The 21,377-nt window shown below is 46.9% G+C and overlaps 1 protein-coding gene across 15 annotated transcripts in view; it reads right to left on the bottom strand.

The window, feature by feature from the left end:
• ANKRD6 (ankyrin repeat domain 6) overlaps positions 1–21,377 on the bottom strand; it is a 224,114-nt gene that overhangs the window by 130,463 nt on the left and 72,274 nt on the right. Inside the window, exon 1 of one of the 15 annotated variants that reach the window (XM_033936177.1) lies at positions 776–844. The exons of the other annotated variants lie outside the window; for them this stretch is intronic. The gene's annotated coding sequence lies outside the window, so the exon portion shown is untranslated. Of the gene's footprint in view, positions 1–775; positions 845–21,377 lie in introns of those variants that run through there. 15 annotated transcript variants of the gene reach the window in all.

The raw sequence follows: 21,377 nt of genomic DNA, 5'->3' as shown, positions 1-21,377 counted from the left end.
TAAACCCACTGAATAATCACTTGTACTTGGATGGAGTATAATGCTAGCAAACTTGGTTGCAAATGCACCAAGTCTAATAAAAGAACATCGCCAACAGCTTGGTTTGTTGACCATTGTGCTAGAGAAGAGAATCTCTTTCAAGGTGCTCTTCCATTCACGAACACCCCTGCATAAAGTTCCCTCTTTATAGTTTCTTCTTTCGTGTTCCATGGGTCCTGTTGTCTTTTTGCAAAGCCCAACTGCCTCAGCACTTGTCGTGCTGTGTTTTGTAGGGTGCTGGCACCAGATAAATCATTCCCCTCAATCCTGGTGTGGCTGTGAGCCAATGGGTTGCTCAGTGCAAAAAAAAAAAAAAAAAGACTCGGTCTAAGCTCTGTTGCTAGGACTCTACCCTACTGCCATTAATCGTTCCTGCCATTCTTCTGGCAACATTTGCATTTGTAAAAGGGGGGGAAAAAATGCTAAAAATGCTAATGAGAGCAAGCTTACAAGAAGGTATAAGCAGAGGCAGGGGGGAGAAGAGAAACAGAGAGCATTCCACTACTTAAATGAGCAAGGGTGGATCGCTACAAGTCAACCGTGCATTACGAGCACTAAATCATGTTTAGGTTGAACAACACTTCTCTTTCTAGATAAATCCAATGCCTGACAAGACTATAATGCAGTCCAATTTCAATATAAAAAAAAACCCCAAACCCAACAACATATGCCACCCCAAGGATCAGTAAATGAAGGCAATGCAAAAAAAAAAAAAAAAGAACGAGTGTCAACATACCTCCTTCCCAGCCCTCTCGGCTTTCACACATACACATTGTACGTTCTGCAGCTGGATTGTACTTCCCTGCTCGACATCTTCCTTACAAGTGAGGTGCAATGCAGCTGAGTCACCTGAAGGAACGAGGCATTCTGAGGGAAGCGTTGCGACATGCATACTGGGAAAGAGTGACATGCCACAAATTCCCCTTGCAATACAATGAACTAGCAATTTTTTTATTTTTTTTTTTTTTTTTGGGGGGTATGGAACAGAGTGAAAAATGGCCAGTTTTCAACTCAAACATAGACCCACCTCTCAAATTACCAGGCGGTTGGTAGTCCAGGAGGTAAATGCTGAATACCGTTAACAGCAGAGATGGCCAGTGTCAGTCAGTTCACTCGTACCCAGGCATCGGACAATGTTTAGTCCTTCTGACAAGACACTTTGGGGGGTAAATTTTGCAGAGTAGTTCACCTGTTGCAACACCATGCAACTGCCCTCTGAAAGCAGGGAGTATTTATTGTATGAGCTCACCCAAAACAACACTAACAGAAGAAATCTGAAAGAACTGGATGCAGAGAATACTTTTTTTTATTTTATTGGATTTTACATTTGTCCAACTAGGGACGTAGCCAGCCCTCCAATTCTAGGGGCACTTGGGGGAGGGGCGACATATCTCCCTCCTCCTATTCCCCTCCCCCCACGGCATTCTAAACATACATTTTCTGAGGGCCTGTCAGTCAAAGAAATACAGTTCCCGAGCCATTCCCCTCCTCCCTGCACTGCTTCTTTGATGCGGAAGTCGGTGGCATGCCTCCGGCCTCCAACTCCAGGACTCCCCAAGCACTCTCTGGACTTCTGCAATGCATTAAAGAAGCAGAGCAAGGGAGACTTAGGAGGGGAGCAGCTTAAGAACTGTATCTCTTTGACTGGCAAGGACTTCAGCATCCCTTACAGCCATTTAAAAAGATTCTGGAGGGGGGTGGGGGGCTGAGCCCAAAGTTCAAACAGTTTTGAAAGGCTCATATTCAGGGATGGCAGATACTCTTAAAATCCCACCCAGTTAACCTTGTAAAAGCAGCCACAAAACAGCCCAATGCCTGTACTAAGACTAAATATTCCTGCCAGTTTCATAAAGATAAACTCTCAAATATGCTGACACTTGGGAAACTTTGGCATACATCTTTCTGAAATCAGATTGTCATGAACTTAAAACTAACCCGATGATAAATAATGGCAGGAAGACCATCAGGCATGCCCAATTTTAGATTTTTCCGTCCTCCCCACGCTCCATAATTTTTCTAGTTACCTTAAACTAAATGTACCCATAAGAGTGACACGAGAACTCGCTGCAGCCATTATGAACAGCAAGTCTGCATGGGGAAGGAGCATAAGAGCATCACTCCTGCCCCGGTTCACCTCTTGTCCACCAGGGCGTAAAAGGTAGGCTGTGGATGGGTCTTGGGGGGAGGGGGCCAGGTGGAGGCAGGTTGGAGCACAGCTGGCCAGGACAGAATGAGGAAGTTGACCGCTCCTGTCCTGGTGCCCCATTAGACAACCAGGGCTTTAAGGCAAACTCGCAGGAGGCCTGCAGTGGATCTGGGAGGAAGAACCAGGGAAGACTCGGATATAAACCAAGCTCCCCATAAAATCTCGGTTTATATTCAAATATACATATACAGTATTCTTGCTATATAGTGCCTTGAGTGAATTCCTTCACAAAGGCGGTAAATTAATCAACCCATCAATTCGCTTATTTCTCAGGCCTGGTCAAAAAAACCATTCAGGCTGCCTACGCAGCTGGGCCTCTCCTTAGCAAACTCTCAAAATTGTTCATGCTTCTGTTTCTCCCCAGAGAAGAAGCATCAGACAGTCAAACAAAGAGAAAACAAACTTCAGAGCTTTATATTTCATAGTTTCCAAAATGCTCATAATGTTTATTCCCATCTGGTCAGCAGTTCCTGGGAGCTGGTGGAGGGAGAATTGGTGAATCCACCTCAGTATCAACAACTTCCAAAATCTCTCCACAATCCTACACTTAAGATGGTTGATGAATTCCCCCCACAATTCTCAACTGCCTCCTGAGAGACTGGCATGAAAGAAGAAAAACCAAAAACTTCCAAACTGTAAAGCAGGGGTGTCCAACCCGCGGCCCCGTGAAGTATTTTGTGTGGCCTCGGTCGAGGGTGATGCAGTGTTTTCCTCTGCTGCCCCCGGGTGTTTACTGTCTTGCCGGCTCCCTCCTCTGTCTTGCTGCAGCGTTTGCGCATTTGGGCGGCCCCAGAAACATTTTTTTCAGCCAATGCGGCCCAGGGAAGCCAAAAGGTTGGACATCCCTGCTGTAAAGCAAACAGTTATTTACACTCTTCCAGCCTCACAAAACTTGCAGGCCCTGTTTCCACTGCCACAGCACATAGAAAAAATAAACTTCAAAAAGGAAAAACTCAGTCATCCTGAGGCACACCTTCCTAGTTTGCCTCAATAGCATACAAAATTCCCACTGCTCCTGGACATGTAATGAAGCTCATAAAGTCCAACAAAAGCTCTGCGCTTCCCCAGCATAGCAAAAAAGCTAAACTTTTACAACAAATGCCAACTCACTTCCATGGCTTCCAAATCAGGCTGCTCAGAAGTGTCCATAACTTCAATTGGTTCAGACAAATTCCCCTGCTCTGGCAGAAAAGGTTCCTCAAACTCCACCATATCAATGTCCTCCAGCTTTTCTGCTTCAGAAGCTTCCAAAAGAGATTTTGCTTCCTCAGCCTGCTAAGTTCCCATTCATTAACCTGCCTGTGTGTGCAGGAACCATGTCCAACTCTGCATGGGGGAGGGCTGGAACTTGGCTCTCCTGAGCTCTTCCCCTGCTTAGCCAGCAATTTCATTAAGCTAGGACTTATCAGGGATTCTATTCTTGGGTGGCACAGAATCCTGTCCAGTCCCTTGCTCTACCTCTGACTCAGGGTAGAAGTCTAACTCTGGCACAGGGGCTTCAGTGCTGCACTGGTCAGCTCTGGTGGTCTTTAGGTCTGTGCGCTTAGGTGTTTTAACGGGCACAAGGCTAGTATTAGTGCTGGACTTGCGACAACGTTCACACACTAACTTCTCAGACATGAAACACCCCAAGGCAAATTTCTCCTTTAAAACTCTTAATACCCAATCCTGTTATTTCCTTTATCACAAAGAAAACAGAGAAGGTGATCAGCAGTGCTCAATATTTTTATTGTAGTCAAGACACGACATGTATGTGTTTCGCCCAGATGGCCTGCCTCAGGAGTCTATAAACCAATTTAAAAACAACAAATTACATACATGAATAAAAATGAAGGAGACACGTCAAAACCGCGTGGGACAAAAACACAACAATCACAGTAGATGGAGAGAAAAGAAAATCCACAACCACAGTACGACCCTTGGAATTATTGTTAGACTCGCATTGAGGCTTGGGGTGCAAATGAAAAAGTTGGTTAAATCTTCACTTATTTGGGTAAACTAAACAGAACAGACACATTCCTTCTTAGCAATGATTTTTACTCACTGGTGACAAATTAGATTGATTAGGGCAATGCTCTGAATCAGAACATGTCAGCAAGTCCATTCATTAAAAGGTGAAATCTAACAGTCATGCCATGCCTGTTCTGAAGGATTTAACACTGGCTTCCAATCAAGAACGGTCAAATTCAAGAGATCATGTGCGATTTTTAAATATTTTCACCAACTGGACCCAGAATATTTTTCAATGTTCTTTAATGCAATATTTCCCAGCAACAACGTAAAGATATTCTCACTGAAGTCTATTGGCTAAACCCAACAATGAAGCAAGGATTAGCAGACGCTACAAAGAAACCATTCAGATTCTATTCTTCAGCTCTTTGGACTGAAATTCCTTTGGAGATTAAGCTGGGGCCCATCTATCTTATTTTTTAAAAAGAAAACAGAAGTCTAGTTGGATACATCAGTTTTTAACCAATTAGTGCCAAGTCCTGAAGAAAGCTTAGCACAAATGCTCAAGTTTAATACTTTTTTTGTAATATAGATTAACTAGATAAATAAGTGATTTAAATTTGAAAAAAAAAGTTCATTCGTTGCTTGTTTTATGCACAATTACAACTGCAGTTTTTCAATGTTTTGCCACTATTGGAACCTGTTTTAGTAAACTATGATATTTAATTAAGAATATTAATTATCAAATAAGCTGTACGTATGCTTGTTTAGAGGCAAATTTCCCTTGTTTCCCTGTCACTGACAAGTCACCTCAGTGGTCGACCCTTATGTATTTGTGTCATTTACAATTGCCAGCAGACTTCTATGGTTTCAGTATAGAGTGTGTTGCTTTGGAATTTGATATCTATTGAGATTAAGCAAGCTTCTAGTGTGTTGCAATTTAGAAAAAGTGTAGATTGGAAGGGGTGGGTGGGTGGGTGGAGGGGGATATCTTTCTGGTTTATTTCTTGATTAAATTGTTGGATGGGAGGGGAGGGATATTTCTCTTCTGCATTGTTATTGATGGAATTTAAGTGCTTATGTTGATATAATTCTTGCCACTTTGTATGTTTTGAAAATTAATAAAGATTTAAAAAAAAGAAAAAAGTATAAAGACAATGTTATTCTAAAGAGAATATACATATGTTTTAATGTTTTAAATTGGTATCCTGCAGGGTTTCTTTAAGTTTGTTGTTGTTTTCTGAATGTTAGGCTTATTCTGTCCGTTCAATAACCTTTCTGTTCAATAAAAATATTTCAAACAAACAAACAAAAAAGGAGAAATTAGGTTCTTACCTGCTAATTTACTTTCTTTTAGCTTCTCCAGACCAGTAGAGGTTAACTTTACGATTGGGTATATATCTAATCATGACCAGCAGGTGGAGACTGAAAACAAAACTTTGGGACAGTATATCCTAGCCCCTCCTCTCTATTTCCCTCAGTCTGCCGAATAGCCAAGCAGAACCAAGAACTGGAAACAACAGAGAGAAAAAACAATACTCCGAAAGGAGTAACCAATAACATACCCAAAAAATGCTGTTGGAAAATGCAGAGGAGAAATTCCCGAAGGAAGAAGGTCCCCACAGCTCGCCAGCTAAGCCAGCCGAGCCACAGCCGCTGTTCTTCAATTCTCCCCGGCCCTAGAAAAATACTAGAACCCGCAGCAAAAACCAAAAACTGCCCGCGCAACAGCCCCAACAACAACAACAACAGATAGGGTGGGGACCTCTACTGGTCTGGAGAAGCTAAAAGAAAGTAAATTAGCAGGTAAGAACCTAATTTCTCCTTCTTTAGCACTCTCCAGACCAGTAGAGGTTAACTTTACGATTGGGACGTACCAAAGCAGTCCCTCTCACGGGCGGGACCCCCGAAGGGCCGATACCAGAACACGCTCACCGAACACCGCGTCCCGACGCGCCTGAACATCTACCCGATAATGCCGAACAAATGAATGCAAGGAGGACCAAACCGCAGCCTTACAAATATCCACCGGAGGCACGAGCGACGACTCAGCCCAAGAAGCCGCCTGACCCCTAGTGGAATGAGCCCTGAGAAACTCCGGAACCGGCTTCTGACTCAGAAGATAAGCGGAAGCGATCGTCTCCTTGATCCAGCGCGCAATAGTAGCCTTAGAAGCGCCAGCCCCCCGACGAGGACCCGCCAGAAGCACAAAGAGATGATCGGAGCTCCGAAAATCCCGGGTCCGCTGCACATAAGCATGGAGGACCCGACCGACATCCAACTTGCGCAGCTGTCGTTGCTCAGAAGAACCCTCCCGACTACCCAAGACCGGGAGGACCACCGATTGATTGACATGAAAAGGAGAAACTACCTTCGGCAGAAAGGAAGGAACAGGCCGCAAAACAACCCGCTCCTTTGAAAACTCCAGGAAGGGAGCCCTACAAGAGAAAGCCTGTAGCTCCGACACCCGTCTAGCGGAAGTAATGGCCACCAAAAAGACCGACTTCAGCGTAAGGTCCTTCAACGAACAGCCATCCAACGGCTCGAAAGGAGGGCGCACTAGAACAGAGAGAACCAGATTGAGATCCCAAGAGGGAATCGAGGGCCTTATGGGAGGCCTGAGCAACTTGGCCGCCCTAAGAAAGCGAATCACATCAGGAATGGCTGACAAACGCTGACCTGTCACCAGCCCCCGAAAAGCCGACAGGGCCGCCAGATGAACCCGAAGAGAAGACCAGGCCAGGCCCCTATCCAGGCCATCCTGCAAAAACTCTAGAATGTTAGGCAGAGAAGCGCGAAAGGAGACCACTCCCCGCGCTCGGCACCATTCCTCAAACAGACGCCAAACCCGTACATAAGCCCGAGAGGTAGAAAGCCTCCGGGACCCCAAAAGTGTAGAGATCACCTTGTCGGAATATCCCTTCTTACTCAGGCGGCCCCTTTCAAGAGCCAAGCCGTAAGACAAAAGGGAGACGGGTCGAACATGGGAATGGGACCCTGCGTCAGAAGATCGCACTCGAGAGGCAGAGGAAGAGGATCCGCCACCAGATGCCTCACCAGATCCGCATACCACGGACGACGAGGCCAATCCGGAGCCACCAAGACCACCAGCCCCGGATGGCGAACAATGCGAAGCAGTACTCTGCCTACTAATGGCCAAGGAGGGAACACATACAACAGCCCCTCCGTTGGCCACGGTTGGACCAGAGCATCCAGACCCTCGGCCAGACCGTCCCTGCGACGACTGAAGAAGCGGGGTACTTTGGCGTTGCCACTTGTAGCCATCAGATCCATCAGGGGCTGCCCCCAAGCACGCACTAGCAACTGAAACGCCTCGGCGCCGAGACACCACTCTCCCGGATCCAAGAAGTGACGACTGAGGAAGTCCGCCTGAACGTTTTCTACCCCGGCAATGTGAGAGGCCGAGAGGTCCAGAAGATGCGACTCCGCCCAAACCATGAGCCGAGCCGCCTCCTGCGCCACCAGAGTGCTCTTGGTGCCCCCCTGACGATTGACATAAGCCACTGCCGTGGCATTGTCCGACAGGACTCTGACCGACTTGCCCAACAAAAGGGAGTGGAAAGCCAACAGCGCCAGCCGGACCGCCCTGGTCTCCAACACGTTGATCGACCAGGAGGCCTCCTCCGTGGACCAGGTTCCCTGAGCAGAGTGACCCAGACACTGGGCCCCCCAACCCAGGAGACTCGCATCCGTAAGGAGCACCGTCCACTGCGGAAGATCCAGACCCACCCCCTGAACTAGGTGAGGGGTCCGGAGCCACCAACGCAGACTGCAGCGCGCCAAGCCTCGCAGGGGAACCGGAACATCCATCCCGTGCCTCTGGGGAGACCACCTCCGGAGCAGAGCATACTGAAGAGGACGCATGTGGGCCCGCGCCCACCTCACCACGTCCAGGGACGCCGCCATCGACCCCAGGACCTGGAGGAAATCTCGCGCCCGAGGACACCGGGACGCCAAAAGCAGGCGAATCTGAGACTGCAATTTGCTCACCCGGGCCTCTGGGAGGAAGACCTTCCCCAAGGAGGTGTCGAACAGCACCCCGAGGTACTCCAGACGCTGAGCCGGAACCAACCGACTCTTGGAAAGGTTGACCACCCAGCCCAGCGACCGGAGAAACTCCACCACCCGAGCCGTAACCCGGTAGCTTTCCTGCAACGACTTGGCCCGAATTAACCAGTCGTCCAGGTAGGGGTGTACCAGAATGCCCTCCGACCGCAAGGCTGCCGCGACGACCACCATCACCTTGGTGAACGTCCGGGGAGCCGTGGCCAGCCCAAAGGGAAGCGCACAGAACTGATAGTGCCGACCCAAGATCGCAAAGCGCAGGAAACGCTGATGAGAGGTCCGAATAGGAACATGCAAGTAGGCCTCCGTCAGATCGAGAGAAGTGAGAAACTCCCCCGGCTGAACCGCCAGAATGACCGACCGCAGCGTTTCCATACGGAAAGAGGGAACCTTGAGAGCCCTGTTGACCCCTTTCAAATCGAGGATGGGCCGAAAAGTCCCCTCCTTCTTGGGCACCACAAAGTAAATGGAGTACCTGCCCGTGCCCCACTCCGGGGGGGGCACCGGAACTACTGCCCTGAGATATAGCAAGCGCTGAAGGGTCTGGCGAAAAGCCTGCTTCTTCCCCGGAGTCTGACACGGAGAAGCGAGGAAAAAATCCGGCAGAGAGCGGGCGAACTCCAGGGCATAACCGTCCCGCACCACCTCCAGGACCCACTGATCGGACGTGATCTCGGCCCATTTGGGAAAAAAGTCGCGCAGCCGGGCCCCCACCGGAACCAAGGGGGGCGCCGGCAAGGCGTCATTGTGCAGGACGGGAAGCGGGGGAACCGGCGGAGGGGTTCCCTGCCCCCCGACGGGCCCCCCGAAAGGGCTGCATGCGCTGGAAGAACCGACCCCGGGAAAACCCCGGAGACTGGAAAGAAGCAGCCCCACGCCCAGGGCGATACTTGCGAAATTCCCGCAAACGCCCCCGGGCCGCACCCCCCCGAGACGCCGGGCGGGCACGGTCCTCCGGCAAACGGGGAACTTTCGAGTCCGACAGAGTCTGAATTAACTTATCCAAGTCCTCTCCAAATAAAAACGACCCCCGAAAGGGAAATTTAGTAAGCTTAGCTTTGGACGCAGCATCCGCCGCCCAAGCGCGCAGCCACAACACACGCCTTGCGGCCACGCCAAAAGCCATGGACTTAGCCGAGATCCGCACCAAGTCATACAGAGCATCCGAGAGGAATGAGGCAGCCATCTCAATCTTTGCTACCTCCTGATCCACCAGAGACCAGTCGTCAGACTCTCGATCCAAGACCCGCTCCGCCCACCGAAACACGGCGCGAGCGACCAGTCCCCCACAAATAGCCGCCTGGACCCCAAAAGCAGAGACTTGAAAATTTTGCTTAAGGATGTTCTCCAATTTGCGCTCCTCAGAGTCCCGCAAGGCAGAACCGCCCTCAACAGGCACGGTATGCCGCTTGGAAATAGCCGAGACCACCGCATCCACGACTGGCGAAGCTAACGTAGCCCGATCCCCTTCAGGAATGGGATACAGGCGAGCCATGCTGCGCGCCAGCCGAAACGGCGTCTCCGGCGTTTTCCACTGCTCAAGAATAATATCCCGAATATCCTGATGCATAGGAAAAGAGCGGGAAACGGAACGGATCCCTCGTAACAGAGGGTCCCCCACACGCGGAGTCTCCGGCGGCGCGTCCTCAAAACGCAAAGCCGAAGAAACCTGTTGAATAAGGTCAGGCAGCTCATCTCTCTGAAAAAGGCGCACCACGGACGCCTCGTCACTGGAGAACGGGAAACCCGACAACCCGCCGCCAGCTTCCGTCCCCTCCAGAGGGTCCTGGAATTCCTCAGAAGGGTCCAGGTCCTCCTCCATACCGACACGTTCCTCCGACCACAAATCCTCGTCCCACGACACCCGCGGACGCTTGGACAAGAGAGGCGGCGGAGGGGACGTCACGTCAGACGAGAGAGGCAAAGCCGCAGGGAGCGCGGAGGAAACCCCACCCCCCGAGACCCCCTGGGCGCAACCGGGACCCCCAGCCGCCTGAAAATAGGCTTTGCATAATGAAAAGAAAAAATCAGGGGAAAAACCCCCCGAGGGTCCCAAGGGACTCCCTGCCACAGCAGGGGACCCAGCAGAAACCTGCCCCTGCTTAGACAAAACAGGGGGAAGGTCACCTGAGGTGGAAGACAAAATGGAGGGGCCAGACAGAGAAGATGGCGTCTTTCCCGCCAAAACAGCTCCCTCCACAGCCTGAAGCGGCTGAGAGACCTGAATAGTCTCAGCCGCTAAAACAGGCAAGCCGGCATCAGCTGTCAAAATATCAGCTGAGAGGGAATCCTCTAAAACCCGACCGTCGGCGGCTCGGGGAATCCCTCCGTGGGCGGACGGAGAAGACCGGGCTTCTCCACCGTTCCCTGCCGACTCGCGAGGCACCATCGGCGGGGAGCTCTGGGCGCCTGCAGCCGCTGCCGACGGAGCTCCTCCACCGCACCGGCCTGAACACCGCTTGCACAGGCCGGCCGCGAGTGCCTCGCGTCTGGAGCACAATGAGCACTTTTTCCCTTTAGAAGTGCTCATTGCTCCATACGCGACCTAGCTGTAAAAAAGTGCCGGTTAGTTGAAAAAAATACAGTCAAATACAGTTTTCTTAAGGGATACAACCCTCCAGACCAGCACTACCTCAGGATTTTTTTTTTTTTTTTTTTACAGAACAGACTCCACAGGCTCTCGAAGCAATATGCCTTGCTTGATTTAGGGGGCAAGGCTTACTGCTGAGGCTCCTCTAAAAAAATATGGGGAGGTGGAGGAAGTGGGGGGAGGGACCCCGCTCGTGACCCGCCGGGTTTGACACCCCCGAGGTCGGACGAACCCCCAAACAGAGTCCGTCCAAGCTCCGTCCGGCTAAAAACAGGGACAATAAACCTCTAAACAAATTCCAACAGCCCTACCAAGGGAGATGGGTACAGATCACTCAACACCTGCTGGAGACTGAAAGAAGACTGAGGGAAATAGAGAGGAGGGGCTAGGATATACTGTCCCAAAGTTTTGTTTTCAGTCTCCACCTGCTGGTCATGATTAGATATATACCCAATCGTAAAGTTAACCTCTACTGGTCTGGAGAGTGCTAAAGAAAAGAATGTTAGTTGAGAGAGAATTTTTCTAAAAGTTTTATCTTAAGTATATGTTTTGTAACCCGCGCAGAACTGTGGGATGCTGCAGGCTATACATTTTTAAATAAATAAAAATAAGATAAATAGAATGATGCAAAGAAAAGCCAATACAAAAAGACTTACAACAAAACAAAATATAAATTTTCTGCTGCAAACCTCTAGAAGAGATTATGCATATGAGAACCAAAAATGTGGGTGTTCAGAGTGTTGTTTCTCAAAGCTCTCTCTTTCCATGTTCTTGGCCAAGTACTGGTGACCTGTATTGGCCACCTTGAGAACGGGCTACTGGGCCTAATGGACCACTGGTCTGGCCCAGTAAAGCTATTCTTATTTTCTTACGCGAGGCAATTAAGCCATTGTAACATCACTGCTGAGGTTGGCTCTGAGGCACTGTGGAATGAGACATTATGACATCACAATCTCAGCTCTGGAATGTTGCTCTCATTGGGGTTCCGGAATCTTGCTATTCTTTGAGATGGTGGAATGTTGCTACTCTTTGGTTTTTGGCTAGGTACTAGGGACCTGGATTGGCCACAGTGAGAATGGGTTACTGGGCTCATTGGACCATTGGTCTGACCCAGTAAGGCTATTCTTATGTTCTTAACTAATTTTTCTAATGCCACTTTTCAAAATTATTAAAAAAAAATTTTAAAAAAAATTTATATAAATTTATTAATGTGTCTCCACCAAGGTCACATCTGGGAGTGGTACCAGGACCATCATTGCGCATTATATGTTCCACCTCCTAAACACACTTTTCATATAGTAGTTGAATGACGATTTTGATCCTTAAACTATTAGTTTTAGTCTGTTTTTTCAGAGGCTGTATAACCACACAATCATATATATTTCCATATGAAAAAATATATATAACACTTATCTGTGTATGTCTCCAGGAAGGAAAGATGATCCTTAGGTGACCACATTGTAAATCCTTTAAATGGTTGACAGTTCAGTTACAAAAGTTGGACAGCTCTAAGTCTAATAAATGTTGGCATTGTCATCTCGAAGCAGGGACTTTAGATCATTTATATGGGGCCAAATAAATTGCTTATTAGAAAATCCAGTGGCATTATCCTATGATACTGTGCTTTTTGGCATGTCAATGAGAGCTAAAAGTCAAATATCATCTAAAAATAACAGGCTTTTATTAATAATGACAGGAGTTGCCATACAACAAATTACAAGCAATTGGAAGAATTGGACGAGGCTTAATTATAGTTTTTGGTGGAATTCATTGTGTCATGTGTATAAAATGGAAAGAATATTAGCCATTCAGAAAGGGAATTTTAAGAAATTTCAGGAGATTTGGGAGCCATTAGCAAAATACTGTAATGTTTAATTAATGTTTTTCCCTATGTCATGCACATCCGGGAGGGGGAAGGATGGGGGTCTGTTAGATTAATAAATTTAGATATATTGGGGTTCATTATAGAAATTTTATGTGATTGCATTGTGATTGTTCAGGAGGGATATTAATGGAATATTAAGTGTGTGTTATTGATGTATAAAATGTGGTATTTATGGTTACACTTACTGTAAGTTTTGAAAATAATAAAGGTTTGGGGAAAAAAAAAATGGTTGACAGTTGTTTATAATCCAACGGCTATATGTTCTTAAAGTGTCAATCCTGCATTTTGGTCAAATCCCAGCGGCCCGTGATTAATTCAATCCTCATGTGATCCAAAAAAAATGGTGCCAAAATAGTGTTCAAAAATTGTGAAACAAAATTAAATAACAAAACAAAAATTATAAAACAAACAAGCATTCCACGAATGCCTCATAAAGGAACTGGCTGCGATTGTCTAAGCCTTTCTCAACCGCACTCTAAGGCTCACTGACAATCCCAGATGTGATCTTGAAGGAGACACTGAGCACATTAATAAATTAAATAAAAATTTCTTTTAAAAATGTTTAATAATTTTGAAAAATGGCATTAGAAAAATTAATAATATTATTATATGAATGCCAATGTTCTTTAGTATTTTCCCATTGCATTAACTACTTATGTTTTTTGCAAAACGCAAAAAGTCAAACATTCTATACAGCCGTTTCTGGGCACTCTCAGGCATCAACAGGCCTGCGTTTCCGCCAATCAAGTTCAATTAGATACACGTTGAATGGGACAGATGGAAATCTGATTCCTGAAAAATAAGAGGTCTTTGTAAGTCAGGCTTAGAGTTGTTGCCAACAGTGCGAGTCTCGTATACTTATGCTATCGGTAGCATTCTTTCATGTCTTGGCACGTCGAAATTGTGCTCTAATGCTCGGACAAAGCCCAGGCTGTAGCAGCAGGAATGTAAGAGAAAAGCTGCTTTTATAATCAAGAGAAATAACAGAGACATTTTTAATACTCTTAACAGAAAAATGACGACAGATAAAAGAATGTTCACCCGACATTCAGCGCTATTTAGCCAGCTGGGAACGGCTTTGTGCCAGCTAAGCAGTGCTAAGCCAGCTAACCACCAATAGACGGATATCTCCTGCTGAATATTCCAGTCAGCGGCTAGCCTGTTCACCGGTTCTGTTACATGACAAGTCAGTCAGCGCAAATATTCACTGGCTGAGTGGCTAAGTTGAGCGGCCAGGAATACCTTTGGCCACTGTGACTTAGCTAGTCAGCCAATGAGTATCAGCTTGGCTAGTTACGTGAAATGTAGCTTAACACAGACTTTTAAAACTCTACATTATGCAATGCCATCATATTTGGCTGCTGTAACCATTCCACATAGCCCAACACGTACGTTACAGTCAGTTGACTTTCAGTTCTCAAAGACTGGTACTTTCTTCTCCAAAAGCGGCTTATTATAATTTGGGGTTTTGTTTGGGTTTTTTAAAAATCTTTATTCTTATAGAATGACCTTCCACAAGTTATTCGAAGTGAACTTTCATTTCCAAAATTTAACTCCCTCTTCTATGAAACTGCGCTAGCAGCATAGGAACTCAATGAGCATCGGGAGCAGCGCGGGCCATTCAGCGTGGCTCTCTGCACTAAAAACCACTAGCGCGGTTTCATAGAAGAGGGGGTAAGTCTATGTTGAATACTCATTTTTTTTTAATTTGGCATTTACCCCCTCTTCTAAAAAGCCGTGCGGCAACAGCCCCAAAGCCCTTTAAATCTCTATGGGCTTCGGGGCCGTTACCACGCGGCTTTGTAGAAGAGGGGGTTCATTTGATGTAATTTTTAGATTGTCAGTGGATATAAGAAGACTGCATTTAGGAGACCACAACAAAAACACAACAAAATACCTAAATTTTGGAGGGGGGGTTTCTCTTCAATATTTAGATTATGTCTTTCCTATTGATAATGGCATTCTTTTATTGTTTTAACTAATTTTATTGCGTTTTGCAAGCCACGTTGATCTGTTGTAAATTGTGGGATACAAAATTTTAATAAACATAAACCAGAAATTCAGTGCTGGTCACCAGATAAAGCCCAGCATTTAAATATCCAGGTTTGCCGCCGGCCACAGGAGGTAGCCAGGCTGCCTCCTGCGGTCTGAAATTCAGATCCCCTCCATTTACTATCCCTTCTCCTGTAGAGATTCTATGTACTTGTCCCAAGTTTGCTTGAATTTGGATACAGTCTTCATCTCCACCACCTCCATGAAGAAGTATTTCCTTGTCTCTCTAGTTCTGGATGAAGGACAGCATGGTTACTTATTGTAACAGGTGTTATCCGGGGACAGCAGGCAGATATTCTCGCATGTGGGTGACATCATCCATGGAGCCCTGTATAGACAGGTCTAACGAATACCTTCACTTTAAGCTTTTGAAAAGCTTCAAGACCGCCCATACCGTGCAAGTGCCTTCCGCCCAACTTCAGCTCGCAGTTCCTCAGTACCATAAGCAAGCTAAGAAGCCAACCAGGGGAGGTGGGAAGGGTGTGAGAATATCTGCCTGCTGTCCCCGGATAACACTCGTTACGGTAAGTAACTGTGCTTTATCCTAGGACAAGCAGGCAGCATATTCTCACATGTGGGACTCCCTAGCTTACTGAAACAGGATGGAGGTGATTGGCTAAACGGTAGACTTCAGAGAGTGGTGGTGAATGGTGCCCCTTCAAAAACGTCAGAGGTGATCAGTGGAGTGCCTCAGGGCTCGGTCTTGGGCCCAATCCTCTTCAACATATTTGTGGGAGATCTGACTCAGGGGCTTCAGGGTAAAATCACATTATTCGCCGATGACGCCAAACTATGCAACATAGTAAGTGAGAACACTTTACCAGACAGTATGACGCAGGACCTACTTCTATTGGAACACTGGTCCTCGACTTGGCAGCTAAACTTCAATGCTAGAAAATGTAAGGTCATGCACCTCGGCAGCAGGAATCCATGCAAAACTTACACACTAAATGGTGAAACCTTAGTTAGGACCAAGGCGGAACGTGATTTGGGGGTGATCATTAGCGAAGACATGAAGACTGCCAATCAAGTGGAGAAGGCTTCATCAAAGGCAAGACAAATGATGGGTTGTATCCGAAGAAGTTTTATCAGCCGGAAGCCCGAAGTTATAATGCCGTTGTACAGATCCATGGTGAGGCCTCATCTGGAATATTGTGTACAATTCTGGAGGCCACATTACCAAAAAGATGTGCTGAGAGTTGAGTCGGTTCAAAGAATGGCCACCAGGATGGTCTCGGGACTCAAAGACCTCCCGTATGAAGAAAGGCTGAATAAATTGCAGCTATATTCACTCGAAGAAAGTAGAGAGAGAGAGGAGACATGATAGAGACATTTAAATATATCACCGGCCGTATTGAGGTGGAGGATGATATCTTCTTTTTTAAAGGACCCTCGGTCGCAAGAGGACATCCGCTGAAAATCAGGGGTGGGAAATTTCATGGCGACACCAGGAAGTTCTTCTTCACTGAAAGGGTGGTCGATCTTTGGAATGAACTTCTACTTCAGGTGATTCAGGCCAGCAGCGTGCCGGATTTTAAAAGGAAATGGGATACACATGTGGGATCTCTAGGGGGGTAAATTCAAGGGGGTAGGGTTGTTGGAGTGGGCAGACTTGATGGGCTGTGGCCCTTTTCTGCCGTCATCTTCTATGTTTCTTTGGAGGGAGAGTTGGCCTTCAGGAAGAAAATTAATTCTGTAGTACTGCTTGGCCGAAGCGACCATATCATCTGGAATAGGTTTCTTGACAGTAGCTTGATGCAACTGAGTGAATTGAGGACCAAGTAGCTACTTTGCAAATATATTCAATGGGAGCAAAAAAGCCACCGACACTGCCATAGCTCAGACCTTGTGTGCTATAACACGTCCCTCGAGCTGCAGTCCAGCCTGAGCATAGCAAAAAAGAAATGCAGGCTGCTAACCATGTGGAAATTGTTTGGTTACAAGCAGTCCTAGTCTGTTAGGGTCAAAAGAGATAACAGTTGAGGTGAAGACCCGTGTGGCTTAGTCCTCAGTATATAGTAAGCCAAGGCACTTTTACAGTCTAATGTGTGAAGAGCTATTTCTGTAGGATGAGAATGAGGCTTTGGAAAGAAAACAGGTAGCACAATGGATTGATTCAGGTGAAATTCCGTGATTACTTTTAGGAGGAATTTAGGATGAGTTCTTAGAACCACTCTGTCGTGATGAAAAACTGTATAAGGTGGGTCACAAACCAGCACTTGAAGTTCACCCACTCGACAAGCAGAAGTGATACAGATCAAAAAGACCACTTTACAAGTGAGAAACTTAAGATGAACCATTTGAACCTTTTGCATCTACCGTATTTTCTCGCATATAACGTGCGCGTTATACGTGGTTTTTACATACCGCGCATACCCTTGCGCGTTATACAAAATTTTTTTTACATAGTTCCCCCCCCCCCCCACGTCCGTTTCACCCCCCCCCCCCCCGCAGGACACGATCGGGGCAAGAGGGAGCTCAAGCCCTCTTGCCCCAGCCAACCACGGCACCCCTGACACGATCGGGGCAAGAGGGAGCTCAAGCCCTCTTGCCCCCCTGACTCCCCAACACGATCGGGGCAAAAGGGAGCCCAAGCCCTCTTGCCCTGCCGACTCCCCAACTCCCCGACAATATCGGGCCAGGAGGGAGCCCAAGTCCTCCTGGCCCTGGCGACCCCCTCCCGCTAGTTGTTCGGGCCAGGAGGGAGCCCAAGTCCTCCTGGCCCTGGCGACCCCCCCCTCCCCGCTAGTTGTTCGGGCCAGAAGGGAGCCCAAACCCTCCTGGCCACGGCGACCCCCTACCCCCACCCCACACTACATTACGGGCAGGAGGGATCCCAGGCCCTCCTGCCCTCGACGCAAACCCCCCTCCCCCCAACGACCGCCCCCCCAGCTGACCCGCGACCCCCCTGGCCGACCCCCACGACCCCCCCACCCCCTTCCCTGTACCTTAGTGTAGTTGGCCGGAGAGACGGGAGCCAAACTCGCCTGTCCAGCAGGCAGCCAACGACGGAATGAGGCCGGATTGGCCCATCCGTCCCAAAGCTCCGCCTACTGGTGGGGCCTAAGGCGCCTGGGCCAATCAGAAAAGGCCCGGGAGCCTTAGGTCCCTCCTGGGGGCGGGGCCTTGGGCACAACGTTGCTCTAAACGGCACTGTTGTAGGCGGCCACCAATCGCGTGTCAATCACACAATGGTGCCATTTACAGAATCACACCTCTGATAAAGATATGCGCCAGAAATGCAGGCCAGGGTTTTCAAGGCCTACATTTCTGATACCTACTTTTGACATGAATGGTGCCTAACACCACTTCCAGTGTTAGCCATGCCTACAGTGGCGTTAGGCACAATTCCGGTGCCATTTTTTTTTAGGTGTTAGATGTCTGGATAATTGTTTTAAAGTGCCATTTAAATGGCTTGTTTCACTAAACTTAGGCACTGGTAGGGTGCCTACCAAAGCCTAAGTTAAGATGCCATTTATAGACTATAGCCTTACTGCGTTAATCAGTTAGCATGCCAGCGATGTCAGTGCACTAGCCGAATAGTGCTTTCATGCTAATTTTCTGCCCCTAGCATGCCTCCTCCCCAAAACATAAATAACACATTCTCAGCGTGCCTAGATGACAAAAAACTACAACATAGAAAGTTTTAGCATGTCCTGTGTTCAGCCATTTCTCCTGTGCTTAATGCAGCTTCGTAAAACGGCCCAGTTCAGATCCATTAATTAAATTAGTTTCATAATTCAAAACTAAAATGTATTTTGCCAATGCTAAGAAATCTGAGATGGGGGGGGGGGGGGGAAATGACATGACAGAATAATTAAGGAAAAAGATGTATCGTGTTTTCATGAAAACATGACAGATTAAAGACACCGAAAGACACCGAGTGGCAGCTCTTTGGTATACATAATGCCTGGCAACTAAAATTCAATGCAAAGAAATGCAGAGTAATGCATTTGGGGATTAATAATAGGAAGGAACCGTATATGCTGGGAGGAGAGAAGCTGATATGCACGGACGGGGAGAGGGACCTTGGGGTGATAGTGTCCGAAGATCTAAAGGCGAAAAAACAGTGTGACAAGGCAGTGGCTGCTGCCAGAAGGATTCTGGGCTGTATAAAGAGAGGCGTAGTCAGTAGAAGGAAGAAGGTGTTGATGCCCCTGTACAGGTCATTGGTGAGGCCCCACTTGGAGTATTGTGTTCAGTTTTGGAGACCGTATCTGGCGAAAGACGTAAGAAGACTTGAGGCGGTCCAGAGGAGGGCGACGAAAATGATAGGAGGCTTGCGCCAGAAGACGTATGAGGAGAGACTGGAAGCCCTGAATATGTATACCCTAGAGGAAAGGAGAGACAGGGGAGATATGATTCAGACGTTCAAATACTTAAAGGGTATTAACGTAGAACAAAATCTTTTCCAGAGAAAGGAAAATGGTAAAACCAGAGGACATAATTTGAGGATGAGGGGTGGTAGATTCAAGGGCAATGTTAGGAAATTCTACTTTACGGAGAGGGTGGTGGATGCCTGGAATGCGCTCCCGAGAGAGGTGGTGGAGAGTAAAACTGTGACTGAGTTCAAAGTAGCGTGGGATGAACACAGAAGATTTAGAATAAAAAATATTAAAGATTGAACTAGGCCAGTTACTGGGCAGACTTGCACGGTCTGTGTCTGTGTATGGCCGTTTGGTGGAGGATGGGCAGGGGAGGGCTTCAATGGCTGGGAGGGTGTAGATGGGCTGGAGTAAGTCTTAACAGAGATTTCGGCAGTTGGAACCCAAGCATAGTACCGGGTAAAGCTTTAGATTCTTGCCCAGAAATAGCTAAGAAGAAAAAAAAAAAAAAAAAATTAAAATTGAATCAGGTTGGGCAGACTGGATGGACCATTCGGGTCTTTATCTGCCATCATCTACTATAAAGGAGCTGCGCTGGCATATCACAAGATTAATGCAAGTAAGTTCCATCTCTCCAGACGGAAGAATTCATCCCACCGATAAATTTATAGCTGAAGACTTTTAAGACTTCAGATCTCGGAAGAGCCTTTTGAACTTTATTTATTGGTATAGCTACAAAAGATCATCTCCTTGTTCCGATATACATGGCACATTATGTGCTGTACTTGTTAGACTCTGGAAGGAAATCAAACAAGGTCCTTAAAATGAAACATGATCTCTCAAACTTTTCTGTTAAACATAATGAATTCAGAAAGGCTATTTCCGAATCATTGCATTAACTTTCTTTTTCTCAAGATCAGTTAGGCTTGCTTTTCTAAAGCAGGCTGTAATACGATACAGTATTTTTATATCCTGCCAAATCCTTGTCAAATAGAATTTGAGGTAGGTTAAGAACATAAGAATTGCCGCTGCTGGGTCAGTAGTCCATCGTGCCCAGCGGTCCGCTCACACAGCAGCCTTTAGGTCAAAGACCAGTGCCCTGAGACTAGCCTTACCTGCGTATGTTCCAGTTCAGCAGGAACTTGTCTAACTGTCTTGAATCCTTGGAGGGTGTTTCCCCCTTTTACAGCCTCCAGAAGAGCTTCCAGTTTTCTACCACTCTCTGGGTGAAGAAGCACTTCTTTACGTTGGTACGGAATCTATCCCTTTTTAACTTTAGAGAGTGTCCTCTCGTTCTCTCTACCTTGGAGAGGGTGAACAACCTGTCTTTATCTACTAAGTCTATTCCCTTCATTATCTTGAATGTTTCGATCATGTCCCCTCTCAATCTCCTCTGTTTGAGGGAGAAGAAGCCCAGTTTCTTTAATCTCTGACTATATGGCAACTCCTTCAGCCCCTTAACCATTTTAGTCGCTCTTCTCTGGACCCTTTCGAGTAGTACTGTGTCAAGTTTCAAGTTTATTAATTTTTAATATACCGACCATCAACGGGTATCTAGCCGGTTTACAATAAAATATTAAAATAAGGATAAAAGTTATGCTTATAAAAGTAAAGTTTAATTAAAGAGAGGGGAAGTGTACATTAAGGACATGGACAAGACAAACTTGAAAGTGATGATTAAGAGGAAGGGGACGGGTAAAGTTACAATTTAAGCACCTTCATGTAAGGTGACTAGTGCTGGACACAGGATTCCAGGTGAGGTCGTACCATGGCCCAGTACAGCGGCATGATAACCTTCTCCGATCTGTGCGTGATCCCTTTCTCAATCATTCCTAGCATTCTGTTCGCCCTTACAGAAAGACGACGCACTGTTGTGAAACCTGTGAGGCTCTTTATAGCTATTGTGCATTCTATTTTAGATTCTTTAATTTATAATTTTGTCAATTTGTATTTTATAATCTAATCCTTCGTTTTATGTACTGCATCATCCCTGCAAAAGAGGGCTCGATGTGGTTTTCAATACATTAAGACTTTGCACAGTATATCTATCTATATACAGTAGTCCCCCGAAATTCTTGGGGGTTCCATTCCAGGAACACAACATTAATTTCGAAAAACTGCAAATACGGTTTTTCAGCTGATCAATGGCAGGAGAAGGCAGCTGGGATGCTGGCAGGTGCTTAAATTGTACTTACAAAGCCGGGCACATTTGCCGACCGCCTCTTCCTGGTACTAAAGTCATGG

The sequence above is a fragment of the Geotrypetes seraphini genome, chromosome 3 (assembly GCF_902459505.1).
Source record: "Geotrypetes seraphini chromosome 3, aGeoSer1.1, whole genome shotgun sequence".
Classification (NCBI taxonomy): domain Eukaryota; kingdom Metazoa; phylum Chordata; class Amphibia; order Gymnophiona; family Dermophiidae; genus Geotrypetes; species Geotrypetes seraphini.
This window is presented reverse-complemented; position numbering and strand designations above follow the sequence as displayed.